General features: G+C 34.6%; 3 non-coding genes across 3 annotated transcripts; 2 read left to right on the forward strand and 1 right to left on the reverse strand.

Moving 5' to 3' along the window:
• The first annotated feature begins 5,816 nt into the window (after positions 1-5,816).
• On the forward strand, positions 5,817-5,889 carry trnak-cuu (transfer RNA lysine (anticodon CUU)). Its single transcript has one exon. It is a non-coding gene; the product is annotated as a tRNA-Lys (tRNA).
• A 3,849-nt stretch (positions 5,890-9,738) lies between these two features.
• trnan-guu (transfer RNA asparagine (anticodon GUU)) lies at positions 9,739-9,812 on the reverse strand. Its single transcript has one exon. It is a non-coding gene; the product is annotated as a tRNA-Asn (tRNA).
• Positions 9,813-12,206: 2,394 nt separating this feature from the next.
• Positions 12,207-12,279, forward strand: trnak-cuu (transfer RNA lysine (anticodon CUU)). Its single transcript has one exon. It is a non-coding gene; the product is annotated as a tRNA-Lys (tRNA).
• The last annotated feature ends 2,289 nt before the right edge of the window (positions 12,280-14,568 follow it).

Genomic DNA, 14,568 nt, shown 5'->3' on the forward strand with positions numbered 1-14,568 from the left:
AACTTATTCGATTATAGTTTTGTTTACACATGTTTAAAATGTTTAGTTGTAGTGGTAACCATGGAAATATACAAATACTATAGGCTTAGCTGAACTATGGTCACTGTAGTAATGGTTCATTTTCATAAGGGACTGCCTGTGACAGGCTGTTGCACCCATAAAATACAACCTTTGTATTTTGACAGTGTACATTAGTTACAGAATAGAACCAAAGTCCCTTTAAGTGTTATTCTATAGTCTTTGACAGAACATCAATATGAACTTTTAACGTTCAATTTAACTATGTAGGCTACTACTTCATTTTGTTTTTTGTGAAATAACTCAAACACATTTTATTTTTCTGTCTTCTGTTAAGCATTGTTCTGGGCTGCGTTTCCTAAAAGCATCAATGGTTTCTTACAATACTAAACACAGCCCTGTTTGAATGTAGTGTCGGCAGTGAGCGAACGCTCTCGTGATTGATTGGTTCTGACTTGCAACATTTGCGTGTGTTCAGATGAGTAGTTCTACTACACAATTATTCGCTAACATAGGTTATTTGTCCAATTCAATGCATATTGTATGCATTCAATTTATTGTTAAATAAACAAAATCACTGGTAAAAAAAAACAAACAAAAAAAAAACACTTTAGTAGGCCTATCGATATTTTTATTTGAGTGACTCATATCGATACGCCCATCCCTACAACTTGGACTTTAACGCGCAATTGCAAATGTATATCTCGCAATTCTGCCTTTTTTTCAGAATCGCGGGATATAAATACAAAAGTCAGAATTGTGAGATAAAAAGTCGCAATTACCTTTTTAATTTTTTATTCCGTGACGGAAACAAGCTTCCTACGGCAATAGTGAGAAGTGAATCATTATTTCTTCCTTTATTAATTTAGAGTGAATTTAAATCTAACACTAGTGATTAGGCATCACATTTATAAGTAGATTTTTACACATTTGTCATTATTCTATCCTTGTACTCTCATGACGACCTGAAACTAACAACAGCTCGCATTTGAACGCTACTTGTGTGTGCTAGTCTGTCCTTGCTATAATCAACACAAAATTCAACACATTTTCAACAAACTCTCTTAATGGTGCAGTAAGTGATTTCTGAGAAATGCTGCTGATATTTGAAATGACCTAAACAAACACTCCCCTACTCAAAAGGTTTCCAACACCCCTATCGTGATAGCTCCACCCCCAAATTCATGAACAAGCTATAGAGACAGAGCGCAATGCATCATCATCTGAAAACCACGCCCACTGGGGGGGAAAACAATCCAACCTTCTCCACTGACTTTGTAATGAGTGAAGCTGCATCTTTGTCATCTCTGACTTATAACAAATAACAGAACAATGTCTAAAAGCTGCTTTGTGACAGGGTGTACAGCAAACAAGCTAAAAAACCCAGAACTAAGTTTGTATAAGCTGTCGACCCCCCCAAAAAACAAGCATTTAAGGACACAAAAGTGGATACAGGCAATTGAGACAAGAGCGCAACATGTCATATTACTCTGATTATCGCAAACTGCACCTTTAATTCAACCCATTTATTCATTCATTTAAACTGTGTACTTTCAACAGCACTATTGTGGTGTAAACTGATGCCACTACTATATCATAACACTAAAAATATTGAATGTCCATTCTGTGTTTACATTTTCAAACATTTCTGCCAGGGAATGTCCCTGGATCCTTGTATACTAATCTCCCATGTAAAAGTAAACTGCATCTGAATGAACTCATTTATGTGGGTCAGTGTTGCTCTTGAATGAAGTCAGTTTTTATATATATATATATATATATATATATATATATATTTATTATGTTTTTCACAATATTTCTCATGGCAAGATCAAATCAGAATTTGTCATTAAAATAAAACTGCTGAGGTAACAGTGTACACATGAGTTTAGTTTTTATTTTACAATATAGAGAGGATGTACACAGCAATGTAATACTTTTAACCTTTACAATGACACTTAATGCACATAACACCTAATAATAACAATACAATGATTGAGCTTAAATAATATTGTTTTGTAGTGTATTATTATAAACAGAACTTGTTCCTGATGCATATTCCAGGCATGATTTAGGCATGAATCAAGTGCACTGTGCATCCTCCTCGTAGACCATACTCATACACTGTCTTGTTCACATCCAGAGATTGTCCTGAAAATAAATAATGTTGGCAATTACTGATTTGCAAACTAGTTTTTAAGATGGTGCTTAATATTTTCATGTGAATACATTTCATAAATCATTGCAAATGACAAGGTCTGCATCAGATCAACCTCAAGAACAATTTATAAATGCTGTGTTTACCTTCAAAAATCAGAGACATTTTCTCTGGTTTCTTCCCTGCCCATTCACAGGCCCCCTTTTGTACAATGGAGATTCTTTCCATTAGGAATATGTCCACTTCCATGGTCTTTCCAGCACATTTTACATAGAGGTTGATCTTGTCCACTTTGGCAATTTCATGAGGGTCAGCGCAGTAGCACTGTGACTGGATCTGTGGACAAACTGAAATGACAGAGTAAAACAATGATTTGATATAATGACAGTGAGAATGAATCAGCACCACGTCAAGATCAATCTGTATATTAAATCAGAGTTCAGTTCAACAGGTTTGAAGGCTTCTAAAAAAGTTTAAGTCAACAAAACATGGCATTTGTAATGCGTAATGGGACATATTTCTATAAGTGAAACTCAGTTGAGACTTGATTTTATCTATTGGTAATTTCATACCAGAATGCAGACAGACCTGGATGTGGGTTTACGGTGGGTTGTGCCTCCTGGACCATCGACACCAACGTTTGAGCAGGTTTTGTGACTGGGATGTCATCTGAAAAGAGAAAGATAAACCCATTGTATTTGGAATAACATAGACTGATGAACTGAGCACATTAAGACCATGAATGTATTTTAAGAAAGGAAATAGTCAATTATAATTTCATATCGAGTTTAGTATTGCAGTTTCAGGATCTACATTGCTGAGATGGCTGCGTTAAATTATATGAATGCATGGTTTCATGCCACACATACTGCATGCAGACACTACTAATCTAATAAAAAAAATTTTTAGAAGTAATTTCTAAAATGTTTAAATTCATTAAACTATAAAATAACACCAGTGGAAGAATGGGAATTGTGTAAAATAAAATTTTAATTAAGATATATGCACAACTCATATGAATTCAGTTAGTTTCTAGAATTTAAGCAAAAGAATTTAGATCAAAACGTTTTTAAGATAATAAAAACAAATCCAGTCCATTGTATCCAACCGTTTGACTGTTATAGTGTCATGTACAAACAACGTATTATGAACATAATGAGCTGCATGTGTATGGACTAGATTAGCTGGATGTGCACCGTACTTTCGCTTGAACTCTCTGATGGCGCCGTCTGATTCTGATCAGCTGTCGAAGTGTTTTCAGGTGTTGAATTGCTGCTCCACCACCAGGGAACGGAGCTGATCTTCTCCCACTTCAAAGCATATTACAAATCAAAGGTTATTTTAAAGTAATATTTGAATGAAAAGGGTTTTTTCTAGTCTAGTCTATAGGCTTCTAATTTTTCAGTTATCAATAGGATTTCGTCAGAATAGACTTCAGATTTCCACAGAATTGTAGTAGCATTGATCAAATTATACACATGCCCACAACTTGTGCTTCTTTGTTTTAAATACTATTTACAGTGTAAAAAAAAATGACTGGTATGCAACTGATATACAATTTGCTAATAAGAATTGAAGAATGTTTTTAACTGATGGACGCCACTGACTTCTATAGTAGGAAAAGAAAAACTATTATTGACGCTAATGATGTCCCATAGCTGTTTGGTTACAAACATTCTTCAAAATATCTTCCTTTGTCCAGGTATGGAACAACCTGAAGGTGAGTAAATGACAGAATTTTCATTTTTGGGTGAACTATCCATTTATCTATCCGTCTGACAGAAGTGTAAAGAGAGCGTTCACGCGCGTCTTTCAAAATAAAAGTCTCGCATCAGAAAACATAGAATTACGTTTGTTGTTGTTTCTTTGACTGACTGCATCCTCCACTCAAAATGATCTTGTGACCCACCAGTTGAGAAACGCTGTCTTATTATATACTTTTTATCACATTATATAGTTTTTAATAACAGACCTTTGTTGTCATATACTTTATGCAAATAAAACAATTATTTTTTAATGTTACCACTTCATTTTGTAAGTAAACGGTAAAATGTTAATATATTTTTAGCTATTCTGATAAATACTCTCAGCTCTGTTTCACACATTTTACCATAGTTAAATCCAATGCAAAGAAATCTGAAATTATTTGAGATTAAAATGTAGTGACTTACCAGACTGGTCAAGTAGCTGAAGGTGTCCATGTTTAAACAGTTGTAGCAGTATCAGTGCTGGCCGAATCTCCTATATAGCCTATCTTACTTTCACTTATCATCTTACCACCCACGGGCTTTCCCTTCAGAAATACCCTAAGTTTCTGTATTCTTGCATTTGAATTTAGTTTTATGATGTCTTAAAGGAATAGTTTGCATGATTACATTTATCATTTAGTGTATAATTTTAAATGGAAAGAGAGACTTTTTTTCATATTTAGAGGATGGTGTTGTCCAAAAATGTGTTGTGTCCCACTGTAGAGTGCCTGAAATAGAAGAGGGTTTGAAACAGTTTTAGTAGTTTGAATATCTTCACAGTTTTATTAAAATTAATCTATTAAACCTGAAGTTTTCAAACTAGTAGGCGCTTAAGGCCTTGTATATGTTAATATTTCTATGGACATTAAAATTATTTATACTTACATTTTGTCACCATGATAAATGTAATTTATGTTTCTAAGGCTATCTGTGATATACGGAGAGTCACCAATGCCACTCACACAGTAGTGAAATAACATACCTTAGTACATTATTAAAACAACACTAGCTATTGAAACTGAAAGAAAAACATTCAGTCTTTCTCCAAAACAATACTTGACCTATTCAACATTAGAAAGCAGCTGTTTGGAAATCACCTGACTTTTAATCACCTGCAGGTTTACTTTCACTTTGTAGCTTGTAAAGTTCATTACAGCACACTAGAGTATTGTCATGTGACTCACTGAAGACTATTTTCGGTGACATAACAACGTCCTCACTGTACAACAACACTGCTGGTATTTATGAACAACAGCAGAACTGATATCTTTCTGACAAAACTATCTTCTTCTTTTTTTTAAGTACATTATGATAAATATGCCCACTTTGTTTTGTTACATACATGCAGCATTTCAGCCATAAATAAACTATAAATATTAGCTAGATTATGTTCATTACCTGTCTAGCGATGTGTTTATGCTGTAGTATGATTAAATAATTGTTTGTATTTTAAAAAACATCTATGGCGTGTAAGTTGGCTAAATGTTTCGTGCTTCCGCGCATGCGCGCAGCAAATATCCGCGGCTCGAAGTGCAATATCTTAAGCTCGTACGTCACTGGAGAATCATGGTTAGCATGTTTCAGGAGGCCTGATCATACTTCCCCAGGATCTTTTTAAAGCCCTCAAAACTACTTTTTTATTCGTGTATTTTTAGAGTAACAAGTGTAAAATCTATCGAAATACTGTTATTTTTGGTCAAGGCTGGTTAAAAGTATACTTTTCTCTTAGTTTATATTAGGCACTGATCTATCTACGAGTTGCAAATAAAAATCCAAATAAAGAAACTAAAGTATACTGTCCCCAATCAAAATGAAGGAGGAAGCACATAAATAAATGTGACTATCATTATTTTTATTAAAAAAAAACGGAAGTTAAAATACTAAGGACACAAGCCCGGCTAGCTCAGTCGGTAGAGCATGAGACTCTTAATCTCAGGGTCGTGGGTTCGAGCCCCACGTTGGGCGCATAGTTTTTCGCTTCTTAATGCATTAAACATATTATGTTTCTTATGCACAAAATATTTAGAATGTTTAAAATTTACGACTTTATTATTGAACCACAAAACAACTTGTTTTTGTGCACGTGAATTAGGTTTAATGCATGTGAATTTGGCTATGCATGTGTGCATCGTCTTTTGTGTGAATTATTATTAAGACTAATCTCGCTCCCTGTACCCATTGTTTTTGTCGCTTGAGCATCTATATAAAACGAAAGTAAATCATCCAACTGCTGAGCTCGCTTACCATTATGAGATTGGAAAATCAGTTATGCAGTTTTTAATGATAAAACATAATTCACAGCAAAAAATAACAACCTTAATTTCTGGTAACAGTGGAATTTGAACTGGGAACCTTGTGATCAACTTTACTCCCATATAAATGTATAGAAAATATAATAAAACTGTTTTATGATAAATGTAGACTTTCAAAAACATTGGTGTTGGAGGATAAATTCAATAAAAAAATCCCTTTCTTCTCTTTTCCCCTCCTTTTCCCTCATTTCTCTGTTTTTTCCTCTTTTTATGCTTTTAAAAATTAATCTATTAAAACGGGAAGGCGCGGAAAGTCTTGATTGTTCGGCCTTGTATTTTGTCTATAACTCTCATCTTTGAGCAAATGGCGTTCCATAGCTTCATCTTTGTGAGGATTCCTTGGCCAATCACGTGTCGTATCTTGACCAGCCAGTCGCCGTGAGGAGGCGGGAATAAGCCAGCTGTTGAGCATCAATAGTGTCATACTTAGTTTATATTTAAAATAAAGTCACTTAAATAGTCAGACATAATATTAATTTAGTTATTCAAACTTAAGACGACATAAAAAATAAATAAATAAAGACGTACCTCAGTGTTCCTCCTCGGCTAAATTCAATTCAGTTTTCACACTTAGTGTGGAAAAAAAGCATCAAAAATTAAATATTTATTGTACACTTTAGTTAGATTCATTGAATAAAAAGTGAGTTTTCACAAGTGTGCCGAAATCATTGAGCTTGCGCTGCACTGACTGACAGCTGCTGTGGTTACAAATAAAGCACGGTGCTCGCTTTCTGTGCAATTCATTCACAAGGAAAGTTATTGTTTTTCATGAGATTTTGTGAGTACTTCATACTTCACATTGACAAAATGTATTTTTAAACCTAGTTATTTTATAATGTTTAATATTTATTAAAAAGCGAAACTAATGGGAAACTATTACAGAAAATGGCTGATATATGCGCAAATAAATGCTACTCTGCCGCCACCTGCTGGTTATAGTGGTGATTAATGTCTTTTTTATTTTTAAATAAGTGTTTTCTATCAAATGTAGAATTTCCTACATTTTGAATAGTTCGATTTTACAAATGGGTACAATCTCAGAAGGATGAACAAATAATGTTTGTGGTCATCAAATTAAAAATAACATTTGAAGTGCTGGAAAACAATGCGTGTACATACAGACACAGCATTTTTTTTAAACGGTCCCAACAGCTTCGTCTTTATTGCAATCAATAAAACTGATTTATTGGCAAATTAGGTAAATGTGATAACTGCATTAAAATATAAATACAACATTAAAAAGTCAACCACTGATGGTTTTGTGTCGATGTACAGCGAGTACAGAATGATCAGGGGCACGTTCAAGCTCAAACCGGTGCGCAACGTTTTGCTACATTTCCGGGTTGAACGACATGTTTCCTGGAAACGGTGTGCAACGGGTTTGAGATACGTTTTCTCTTGTTTGGTGGGTGTGTCAAAAATGTCTGCCCAATCAGCATCAACATATAAACCACGCGGTATTAAAGAAACAGCTCGTAATGTAATTAACATCAAAATAAATTCACAAGAGCAAGTATATTGTTTGCACATGTTTATTTACATTTATGGCAAAACAACTTAAATATTAAGAGCACAAGTATAGATCTGGAACTTAATAAGTCTGTGTAAATATCATTTAGTAATTGCAATGTCTTCTGGTCCATTCCTTAGGAAGGTGTGCTAGACACTGATTAATGTAACATAAAAATACTATACTTATTTTGCTATTGTATTGTGGAGTGATACTTTCATAAACTTTCATAAACATAAAGGCAAATGTTGGATCACATGTCTGGACAGCAAGGGCAGTGACTGTAACATCGAGCGTATTTTTCAGTATTAAACACGTATTTATACTGACTTCATCAGGATCCGAAAATTCTTCAAAAAGAACACAAAGAATGGCCTTCTCAGCTGCCATAGTTGCAACTCTTGCGTCATCAGAACAGGGTGTTCAACGCACCAACATTTCCATTTAAAAAACGTTTTGCAACGTTTTGTCAGGGCTGAACGCAGCCCTGCTAACAGTTCACCGGAAGTGCCCAAGCTGGCTTAACGGCAACCAGGAAGTGACTCTGCATATAACCAATTTCAGTTAATTTATTGGATTTCAACAGTGATAAGATAAACTACATTAACAACAATAGACTAATACATATTTAATTTTTCTCTTTTATTTTAACTTTCAGCACTTCTCATTGTATTATGATTTATGATGAACTACATCTACATCAACATCAACAACAGATTCATATATTTCTAGCTTCATGTTAGTTGTTATGTTCTTAACTTCACATAAATGGACATATATATGGATATCATTGAAAAAATTCAAGATGACCTACATAAGTCTGTAAATTATTCTGTAATAAGAGCCATTTTGCTTTTTAATTATGGAAAATTAATTAAATAAACATAACTATCATATAAACCCACTTGTTCTTATATTCTGAAATATGAAAATGAAAGAAAATATTAAATAAATTATTTGTTTTACAGCGAATGTACATATTGGTGACTTTGTTAATTTACTTTTTATTTGTTTTTTTGTTTTTTTAAGTATTTTGAAGTTATAAAATCAATAAGTTAAAGCAACCTAATGTGATTTACTTCATTTGTCACTTCAGTAGTCTGAATTTGGATTTGATGAGTATCTGCAACTCAAACAACACCGCCTGACTGATGCTCACAAAGGCTGATGCAGCAGAATAACAACAAAAATAATAAAAACTGTTAAATGGAAATATTTAAAAGTCTTCTTGAGCCAATATAAGATTTGATGCTCTGTAATTATCACCCAGAAACATTACTTTTTTGTGAAGTGGGCTTATAAGGGATGGCTCCATTGACCCATTTTGTTCCTAATAAGCCCACTCAGCTAAGAGCTCATTTACATTTATTCATTTAGAAGGTGCTTTTATCCAAAGTGACTTACAAATGAGGATTACAAATTCATTGAACCTCATATAAAATTGCATTTACTGACATACTCAGAACACATCCATTTAATTCATGGACTTTATCCACTCACTATAGGGCCTAAAAACAAGGGAATTCTCATAAGCTTTCTGCATAGATACTAAAATATTAGATATTATGTTTATTAAAACTCTAATCCATATCTGGCCAACAGTTTTTAGTTAGGAACAAGAACTGAAGGAACTGAAGTGCTTATTTAAAAAATGTGAATCATTTATATTAAAACACAAATAGTAAGCTTATACTTGGAGCACGTTGTTTATTAACCTTAAGACTTTTAATGTTAAATTGTTTTTTTCACTTGACTTTTTAAGTATGCTAGTTTATGACAAAACAAGTGTTTAAATGATTTAATAGTCATGTTAATGGAAGTCTGTCTCAATATCTATTAGAAAACTTAAATTCGGGTGGGTTCCCCTATACACAAATGCAATTCCCCTACAGCTTCAAATGAGTTGAAGAAAAAAAAAATGTGAAAGGACAGGAGTATTTATTATCTAGTTAACAAAAGCACAGGTTCAATCACAACTTTAAAAGTTGTTTTCGTCCCTGGGTGGGCTCGAACCACCAACCTTTCGGTTAACAGCCGAACGCGCTAACCGATTGCGCCACAGAGACGGGGATATCACCTCTCTCAAAACCGAAGCAGTTCATGTGAAGGTAAGCATAACAAAGGACAACTGATAATAGAAAGTGTTAGTACAATAGATGTGACCATAGCCCTATTATGATTATTATGATAAAAAAAGGCTACATTCAATTTATTTAGCATGTTTTCATGTTCTACCATTTATGATGGCTTTGTATAATGACCACTAGATGGCAGTGCAGACTAATGCATACAATGGAACAAATGATTGGCACGTGTGATAACACATTTTGGATTAAGCTTTTTGCAAATGCTTGTCTTTAATCAAAATGAAATATCCTCCTTCTCCCCTTGGATCATGCAGGATGTTATTTAAAGAATAAAAAATTACTTGGCTCTTTTAATGAGCTGCGTATCTGCTTACTAAATGTTTGCTAGTCTACAGAAATATTTTTGCTTGTGAAATAATTACTAACTAATAGTGGAATTTTTATTTTACAATGTATTATTGTTATTCTCCCCATACTTTTATTGTTTTTAAATGTACTTGATTTAACTTAAATTAATAAATTTAACTACTAGAACATACATGGACCTTCTACACAGCAAAACATCCAGTGTTAAATTAACACTTCCAGTGTCACCCGGTGTTTATATAATTCGGTGTGGATTATATAAACACTGGCAGTGTTAATTTAACACTGGAGGTTTTACTTTGTACTAAAAAAGCAAACAAAATCATTTTAAAAGGAACTATTATCAAAATGAAGCCAAAATGAAAAAAAAAAAAATCTTAATGGTAAATGTGACCTGAACATTTATTAATCGTTTCTGTGAGAATGGCACCTATAGATTATAGCTTTATGTTTGTGTCGTGTCTATAGGCTACACATACCTCCTGAAAAGGTCATACCATTTCCTCTGATGGGGAACAGCAGTGTGTTGCCAGCATCATCAGGACAATTCTCTGCGGATGCAAACAGCTGCAGTTGGGAAACGCTGCCTTATTGGGACATTTTCTGAAAACAAACACAATGAACATTTTCCTCTTTGACTTTCAACATCCAACACTTGCAACTTCTGTGTTCAGTTATTTTATAATTAGTATGTCATGTTTTATTAGTACCTGCAAAACATACAACAACAAGACATTTGTTGTAATTTATGTGTATTTGCATTTGATTTTGTTCAAAACCCAATGAAATGACTGAGGTGTCTTGGAAGCTGGTTGAAACACACTAGGCTTAAGATAAATACACTGCAAAACATTTGTTGCTCACATTTTGGACTTCTAATTTTGGATCTCAATCTTCAACCAAATAAAGGCCCGATTTCACAGACAGGGCTTAGCCTAAGCCAGGATTAGGTTAGTTTAATTAGGATATTTAAGTATCTTTTATAAAGGTACACTAGAAAAAATATTACTGGTGTAAATCTTGAGACAAAAAAATGTCACTGACATATTTTAAGATATATCAGTGCAAGTTGCTTTCAGTTAAAATAGCTCAAACAGCCATTTTAGTCTAGGACTAGCTTAAGCCTTATCTGTGAAGCCGGGGAGAAATATTTTAGAGCTTGGTATAACTAGAAGAATCTATATGTGTTATACAAATAACCATATACTAAGAAATATCTTGATTTTTAGTTGTTATAGCTTTTTTTTAATGCTTGTTTTGTCTTATTTTAAACAATTTAAGTCATCATAAGGACCCTTTGGAAGTTTGTTGAGACCCCCTGGTTGAGAATCAATGTTAACTCTTTTTTTTAAACTACTCATATCTCTTATAATTATTTCAGAGAAGGGTGGGTGGGCCCAGCAACAGGGATAACAACCCAGCAACTCCCGTGCGACCTAAAAAATGTAGTCATCGTATGCAAGCTGGACGACTATAAAAAACTAAATCTGCATATAATCACGTTAGTTTTTCATTTTATTGATCCATCGCTACTTCAGCCATATAGTAAAGTTAGTAACTTTACTCAACAGCGTAATCTGACATGAGTAAACTTAAAAATGTGTAAATGCTTTCGTGTTATTAACTTAGTTAAGAAAAATAATTTTTTACCTGGCTGCCTCGTAAATGGCCTCCCATGAACTGCGAATCCAGATTCTGAAGTTTTGCAGAGACGCAGACGTCTTGCGATTGAGTTGCGAATGTAATAGTGTCAGTTACTGGGCAGAGAGCGAAATGGGAGTGAATGTCAACGTCTCACATACGCAGGTTAACTTACCCCGATATTTATACTATCCGCTGATTTATGTAGCATGAGGAACTCACTGGATCAATTTTTTTCTGAATATTTTTTTTGAACGTGATAAACTACCGTCACGTAATTTTGAGCTTTTAACCCTCTTCGGTAATGACAGAAGACATCGATGGATCCGGTAGTGAAAAGAGTTCTGTTTGCCCCGCGATTAACCAGCCCGGCTAGCTCAGTCGGTAGAGCATGAGACTCTTAATCTCAGGGTCGTGGGTTCGAGCCCCACGTTGGGCGCTACATTTTAATTCACAGACATTTTGGCCCTCTAGTGGTTAAAAACAGAACCGGATGCATTTTGCTTAAGAACATTTTTTTTGTTGTTGTTAGGGGTGTTTGATTCCAGTTTTTTTTGGAGTCGACTCCGACTCCTGACTCCCACTGTAGGAGTCGATAGAATTGACTACCCCATTTACTTTACATAAAGCAGGGTCATAAATAAGGCACGATGGCAGTCCTTGCACACTTAATTTATTTTTCCCCGTATCAATGTTTCTACCTAATTGCCGATACACAATTTTACAGAGAGAAAAGTCACGAAAAACATCTGTGGTCGAATATTATGTCAGAATTAAATAAACGAGAAAGAAGAGATTCTTTAATGAATTTATCTCATTATAATGGTCGGGTGATGGCGCTAAACGCACATGATCAAAAGTGCTTGGACAGGAGAGTTAAAGATACTAAAATTAATACATTACAAAAATACATAGCCTAATGTAATTGATGTGTTTATTGTTGATGTGAGTTTTTATTATTTATGGTTAGTTTAATGATTATGAACCCAGTTAACATTGGAAAATCAAATAGATATTCATTGCATTAGGCTAATATAAGCTACCATCAATACTAAAGCTGGCACGGAGGTATGTATAATTACAAATACAGTCACTAGTGACTTAGTTATCTATTTCTGAAGCAAGCTACATGTAAGATAAATTTAAGTTTCTGCGACAGCTCTCTGACGTGATTCGTCAGTGTCCGAATTTCTTGCTTCATTTCGTTCACTCCTTGCTTCTAGTGCACTTAACTGCCATGAAGAAAAAAAAAATATATATATATATATATATATATATATATATATATATATATATATATATATATATATATATAATGGATTCGAGAATCAGTAAACAAGTGAGCGATTTCGGACACAGCAATAGAGTCGACAACGAGATTCGATTCCTCTCGAATCGCCCCAGACTCTGGGCTATTCAGAGTCGAGGAATCGACTCTTTTGGAGTCGACTCCCCATCACTAGTTGTTGTGCTTCGGCTCTGCGTAACTGTGCTGATGAATATGGTTCTGTATCATAACTTAAAAGCTGATAAAGATGATTATCCTACTGCTCATAAACATTCACTACTACTACTTAAAGGAACTTGTTTAAATAGAAAGAGTGTCAGACTGACTAGCTGTAGCTATTACTAAAGTTACCCATTAATAGACACGGTAATAAATTCCAGCACAGCCCTAAAACGAAAAGACCCTTCACAATACATAAATGCTTTACAATCAGCTCTGTTAGAGAGTTACACACGGCAATTTATCTGTTCAATAAAATAGGCTACCTTACTCACCTGTTTTGTTGCCTAATAAAAATGCGCGTCGCTTTTACATTTCAAATCCCAGTTCTGGCAATCTCCGAAAAGCCAAACAGTGTTGATTCTCGTTTTATTACTAGCTCTGTCGCATTCTTATTTTGCCAGCAGATTCTCTGTTCTGCGTTTTTTTAAACGGGCGATTCCCCGGAGGTTGGAGATTTAGCGGCTCCATGTCAGCCTTTCTCGCTCGTGAGATGAGAGCTGGGGTTTTAAAATGGGAGAAAGTAACGGCTAACTTGGATCACGTGAGGCACTTCAGCCTATCATGTAATGACAGTGACGTCAGTCCCCGGCGTTCAGAGTTTTATGGCCGTCAGTTTAGGTCAGTGTTGCCAGACGTACGATAATTATCGTATTTGTACCATAATTTTGACCTTTGTACGATGTATGATCAATAATGAAAAAAATCCCATAGTGTACGATAATTTCTTCTCGGCCAATCATCGTGGAGAATGACAGAATGACTCTCACGAGCACAAGTTAACGTTCCTGCCGCAGCGCTTTTAGGTCAGTTGTTTCCCACTGAGGTAGGCCTACGCCTAGTTATTTATCTATTGTGGTAATTTGCAGGTCATGTCAAAAAGTTGTTGGTCTAGATAAATAGCTGTAATGTGTACGTTTGACTCGTCATGTCACCTTTATTTATATAGTGCTTTTTACAGCGCCGATTGTGTCAAAGTATAGCTTTACAGAGATAGAGGGAACATAATTTTGGCTGTACAGCAGCTAAAATAGTGTGATTGTCCATCTTAAGTAAGTTCAGTATTGATTCATTCCATTGTAAAAAACATTAGTTAGTTAATTTACCTATACTAAAAACTAATAATTTTCTTCCAAATACGATATTTTTGAGCTTCTGGTGCGATACTAGGACATTTCCAATCTGGCGACACTGGAGAAGCTGCGCCCTCCGGAGGTCGCA

Source organism: Ctenopharyngodon idella, chromosome 7, assembly GCF_019924925.1.
Source record: "Ctenopharyngodon idella isolate HZGC_01 chromosome 7, HZGC01, whole genome shotgun sequence".
Taxonomy (NCBI): Eukaryota; Metazoa; Chordata; class Actinopteri; order Cypriniformes; family Xenocyprididae; genus Ctenopharyngodon; species Ctenopharyngodon idella.